Here is a 5,803-nt window from a genome sequence, read left to right as displayed (position 1 = left end):
CCGGGGCCTGGGAGAGCCCTGGGCACCAGATCCTGGCGCAGAACCCAGAGCGGAGATGGGAGGCAGGGAGGCCAGGAGGCCCTCGCTCACCTGCCGGGAGTTTTCCCTTTTAAATAAACAGACCTGCGGCTGGCCGGCCAGTTCTCTCCCATTTTTCAGAGTAACACTTATGTACTGATGGCTGTGCATTGTCATGTGAACGGGAGCTGGAATCTTCCTTGGCACAGTGATGGGGGAGGAAGGTCAGAAGAGGAAGTATCACACTCAAAAACTGAGAATCACCTTTGTTTTGTATTCACCCATGATGAGAACCAATCACCACCACAGAGAAGGGCAGAAAACTAAAGGTCAGGTCTCTCCCTGGAAACATGAATCCACACAACTGACAGTCATTTACTGAGTGACTCCTATGTGCCAGGCAAAACTAAGCACCTACTATGTGCTGGGCTCTCAAGTTACAGAGGCGAGCAGAACCACATCCCTGACCCAGCCCTGTCCCCAGAAGAGACCCTTGTTCGCTGTCCCTTGCTTTACCTTCCCAGAAATGAGCTAGGTGATCTCTGCCTCAGCCTCCTGAGGAGCTGGGATTACAGGTGGAGGCCACCACGCATGGGCTGATTGTCATTTGTGTGTCTGTTTCCCCCACACCAAGGTCATAATCCTCTTCAGGAGTCACCTATACCTTATGCACCTCTTCCCATGTCCAGCACAGGGACTGGTGTGAGGTAGGTATGTGATAGACTTTCTACCAATGAATCAGTGGACGGTGGATCAGTGGACAGTGAATCAGTGGATGGTGAATCAGTGGACGGTGAATCAGTGGATGGAGGGGTGGCTGAGGCTTGTCTTTCCACCCCTGTCCTATGCTGCACCAAACTCTCCTTCATGGTCCATCCAGGGTTTCACTGCTTAACAGTTAGGGCACATTTCAAGGCTCTAAATGCTTTCACTCAGATAATACCTGGCAGGACTATAGGCAGAAGACTTCAGGATGCAACTTGAGTCCTTTAAACACATGATCAATTTCTGCACAGCAATATGGTAAGGAAGTCTAGAAGTCCCCCCAAAAAGCTAAATTCAAATTATCATATGAATAAATAATAAAAATAGGAACTTTCCCCCTCAAAAAATTATTTTTCACAGATGTTCACTGAAAAGGAGGAAATAATCCAAAAGTTCAAAAACAATCAAATGGATAAACAGTTGTGGTATATCCATACAATGGAATATTACTCAACCATGAATATGAATGAAGTACTAACATGATTAGGTTAAACCTTGAAAACATTATGCTAAGTGAAATAGACCACACACATGAGGTCAGATATGACATGATTCCATTTCTGCAAAATATACAAGAATTGGTGCTGGCTGCAGGGCTGCCCTGAGCCGGCGGGGAGCCGGTCTGCTCCAGGTGGCGGGCGGCGGGAGCGAGGGAGCGGACATGGACTTCGACTCGTACCAGCACTATTTCTACCACTATGACTGCGGGGAGGATTTCTACCGCTCCACGGCGCCCAGCGAGGACATCTGGAAGAAATTCGAGCTGGTGCTGTCGCCCCCCACGTCGCCGCCCTGGGGCTCTGGTCCCGGCGCCGGCGACCCAGCCCCTGGGATTGGCCCCCCGGAGCCGTGGCCTGGAGGGGGGTCTGGGGACGAGGCGGAATCTCGGGGTCACTCTAAAGCTTGGGGAAGGAACTACGCTTCCATCATCCGCCGTGACTGCATGTGGAGCGGCTTCTCTGCCCGGGAAAGGCTGGAGAGAGCGGTGAGCGACCGGCGCACCCCCAGCGCACCCCGGGGGAACCCGCCCAAGGCGCCCGCCATCCCGGACTGCACTCCCAGCCTTGAAGCCGGCAACCCGGCGCCCGCCACCCCCTGTCAGCTGGGCGAACCCAAGACCCAGGCCTGCTCTGGGTCCGAGAGCCCAAGCGACTCGGAGAGTGAAGAAATTGATGTTGTGACAGTGGAGAAGACACAGTCTCTGGGTATACGGAAGCCAGTCACCATCACGGTGAGAGCAGATCCTTTGGATCCCTGCATGAGACACCCCCACATCTCCATCCATCAGCAACAGCACAACTATGCTGCCCGTTTTCCTCCAGAAAGTTGCTCCCAAGAAGAGGTCCAGAGAGGGGTCCCCAAGAAGAGACTCTGGAGAGAGAAGCCCCTGAGGAGAAGGAGGATGAGGAGGATGAAGAGACTGTGAGTCCCCCGCCTGTGGAAAGTGAGACTCCTCAGTCCTGCCACCCCAAACCTGTCAGTTCTGCTACTGAGGATGTGACCAAGAGGAAGAACCATAATTTCTTGGAGCGCAAAAGACAGAATGACCTCCGCTCTAGGTTCTTAGCCCTGAGGGACCAGGTACCCACCCTGGCCAGCTGCTCGAAGGCCCCCAAAGTAGTGATCCTGAGCAAGGCCTTGGAACACTTGCAAGCCCTGGTGGGCGCTGAGAAGAGGATGGCTACAGAGAAAAGGCAGCTGCGGTGCCGGCAGCAGCAACTGCAGAAAAGAATTGCGTACCTCAGTGGCTACAAACTGACCAAAAGCCTGACTCTTCTGTCTTACAAAGACAGTGTATTTTTTAACCTCCCTTTCCCCTTTAGTAATTTGCACATTTTGGTTACGGTGGGACAGTCTGAACAGTAGATCCCAGAATGCATTGCAGCCAGTGCACACACAATAAGGGCTTGCATTCTTGGAAACTTTGAAACAGCTCTCCCTCTTTCCTGACTCATGGGAGTGCTGTGTCCTCTCTGGCGCCTTTGGCTTCTCAGCAGGCAGCTGACTGAGGAGCCTTGGGGTCAGCCTAGCCCACTAGCTCTGAAGAAAAGGCTGACAGGTGCTATGCAACAGGTGGTGGATGTTGGGGGTGGGGGGGTCCAGCCTGCATGAAATCTCACACTCTGCAGGAGCTTTAGGCTAGGAAAGGATGCTCCCGCTGGTGTCTCTGGGGGTGATGCAAGGACAGCTGGGCCTGGATGCTCTCCCTGAGGCTCCTTTTTCCAGGAGACACACGAGCTGTCTTGGGTGAAGGCAAGCTCACAGACTTGAACAACATGGACCATTACCTCACTGTCAGACACTTTACAGTACCTAAAGAGTGCAAACCTTTAGTTTATATTATGATGTTAGGGGACACCTCTCTACTTACTCTGAATGCTGCGACCTTGAGAACATTTAAAAAGCTTGGGCTCAGATTCTTTGTCTTAGAGCCCTTTGGACCCTCTCCTCTGAAGGAGGGACCTTTCTGTCCTTACTTAAAGGACTTTTTTTTGACTCATTCTGCTTTTGTTATGCAATGGGCTCTACAGTAACCTTTCCCACAGGTCAAAATATTTCCTCCAAGAAACAGGAAAATGGATCCTGGCTTGGGGCCTGGGAAAGGCTTGGAGTCCTGGCCCATGAACTTGTTCCCTGCCCAGGTGTTTTCCAAGGGGCATTTGAGGCCCATCATGGGATCTTTTCTCAAGGCAGGTGTAAGGCACCTCAGAAGGAAGCACTCTGTAACTCTTCCTCTTTCTACCTACCTGCCTCTCATCTCAATCCTTGACTCCATTTGAAGTTCTACTGGAACTGTGCAAACCTGTCCTTCTCATGCAACTCCAAGGAGCTTGCTGGCTCTGTAGCCACCAACCTGGTTCCCTGCTAGTCTGACATGAGTCAGATCCTTTTCCCAGAATCTGGGCCTTACTGAGGTTCTGAGAGCCATTAGGACTCATCCAGTGCTCCAGAAGGTGGACTTATTTCTTGGTGGATCTTAAAAGCGCCTGCAGGAGCTCTGTTTAACCAACCATAATGGATTTTGCCCCAGCTGGACTCTCTAGCTCTAAGTGGAATCCAGGTGCAGCCTCCAATCTGGGAAAGACACCCAACCCAGCAAATGTCATGTGGGCAAGCACAGGAACCCCTAAGCCTGTCCTGGAAGAAGGATCAGCCTCTCTGCTGCCCAGGACAGCAGGTGCCTTCTGGCTCTGGGTTTGGAATTGGGGAGGGGGGAAGGAAAGCACAGTTTGAGGCTCTGTCAAACCAGCTGCTATTTCCAAACCCACTGTCCACCATGGTTTCTTTCTGAGTTTGCTTCCTGGCCTCAGAATCCCAGTGGAAATTTTGGAACTAGCCACTCTACCTTGTGGAGCAGGATTTTCAGGAGCCAGCTGACTTCTGGAATTGTCTTAGGAGGACAGGTGGGGAGGGGAGTAGTTTACTAATGTCTCACCTTGATGGCTCGTGTTTTATAAGCTGCTTCTGGGTATTATGCTGGGGTGAGTCTTTTTTTTATATATACTGTATTTTTGTATGCATTTTGCAAAGTGGTGTTAACTGTTTTTGTACAAAGAAAAAAAAAAAACCTCCTGGGCAATTCTGTTGCAAGGGTCTGATTTTATTTTGAAAGGCAAGTTTACCTGAAATTTTGTATTTAGTTGTGATTACTGATTGCCTGATTTTAAACTGTTGCCTTCTGGGACATCTTCTAATAAAAGATTTCTCAAAAAAAAAATATATATATATACAAAAATTGGGAAATCCAGAGAAAAATAACATAGATCAGAGGATGCCAGGGCCGAGCGCCACAGTTTTGGAACTTGATAGAGGCAGTGTTTGCATCACTCTGTGAATGTGATAAAACCCTATTTTAATTCTGTATTATGTGAATTTTATCTTATTTTTTTAAAGTCCTTAAGCAACAAAGCAACGATGCACCCGGCTCATTCCCTCCCTGCTTCCTGCTGGATGTGGCCTGGCTGACAGAAAGCTGGGCAGGACATGGTCCTGAGCGGCCGTACCAGTTGTTAAGTGGCCATAAAGCCTGGTTCCAAGGAAGGAGCTGCCTCCAGAGGGCAGGTCTGAGCAGGACCCAAATGTCAGAGAGGAAGAGGAGGGAGACAAGGAGAGAGAAAGTAGAGGAGAAAAAGAAAAGGAAGGGGTCCTGGAGGACCTGTGAATCCTGAGGACACCCCACTAACCAACACATTAGTAGGAATTAGGAAAAGAAAGCAGAAAATCAGTGCTGTCCTCCCAGGTGACAATCCATCCCACAGGCCGACTGAGGTCCAGCTGTGGGCCTTTGGGTGGGTTCTGGGAGAAGGAGGCCACCTCCCTGGCCCTGCATGGGGAGCCCCACATTCCTAGGGACTGTCTGGGGTGAACGAGGGCATCCCATGCTGGGCCTGGGCAATACCTCCTCCTCTGAGTCCCCTCTGCCTCTGGAAAACTGTGTTCTATAGAGGAGTATAGAGACGTCTCCAGAAGTCTGCCAAACAGGAAGTGCAGACAGATCCCCGTTCCCCAAGAGTAGGGATGTTCTTGGCAACTTCTTGGTCAGATAAGTGTAGCAGAAGGGACGCTGTGAGGTGAGGTCACACAAGAGCGCACAGCTGGGGTCCTCCCCTGAGACAGTCCTGGGAACACAGCCACCATGTTGTGAGGAAGCCCAGACCACACGCAGAGGCCACCCGTGAGCCTCTGCCCCCACAGCAGCTGCCAGGGTCAACTCCCGGGCTGCAAGTGAACCAGGCCCCAGAACCTCCCACTCCTACTCATGGGGCCACCCTAGAGGTGCCTCGCGAGACAGAGGAGCCTGTGGCAACTCACAGATCCCCGAGAAAAATTAACACATAAAATCATGAAAAATCACTGAATATGTTTAAGATAATTAATTTAAACATGAATCACATTTTTAAGTTGCTGACTTTGGGGACATGTGTCTATAACCTCATGACAGACAACTGGGTGGATGGGCAGTTCTCAAAGGGCCTCCCCCCTATCCCAAGGTGAATGCTCCATCCTTTATGGGCTGAAT

General features: G+C 50.8%; 1 pseudogene; it reads left to right on the top strand.

Annotated features, from left to right (window-relative positions):
* The first annotated feature begins 1,372 nt into the window (after positions 1-1,372).
* LOC139704237 (protein L-Myc pseudogene) lies at positions 1,373-2,649 on the top strand (annotated as a pseudogene).
* The last annotated feature ends 3,154 nt before the right edge of the window (positions 2,650-5,803 follow it).

This window comes from Marmota flaviventris, unplaced genomic scaffold (assembly GCF_047511675.1).
Source record: "Marmota flaviventris isolate mMarFla1 unplaced genomic scaffold, mMarFla1.hap1 Scaffold_48, whole genome shotgun sequence".
NCBI classification, from domain to species: domain Eukaryota; kingdom Metazoa; phylum Chordata; class Mammalia; order Rodentia; family Sciuridae; genus Marmota; species Marmota flaviventris.
Note: the sequence above shows the minus strand (reverse complement) of the source record. Positions and strands in the feature narration are given on the sequence as shown.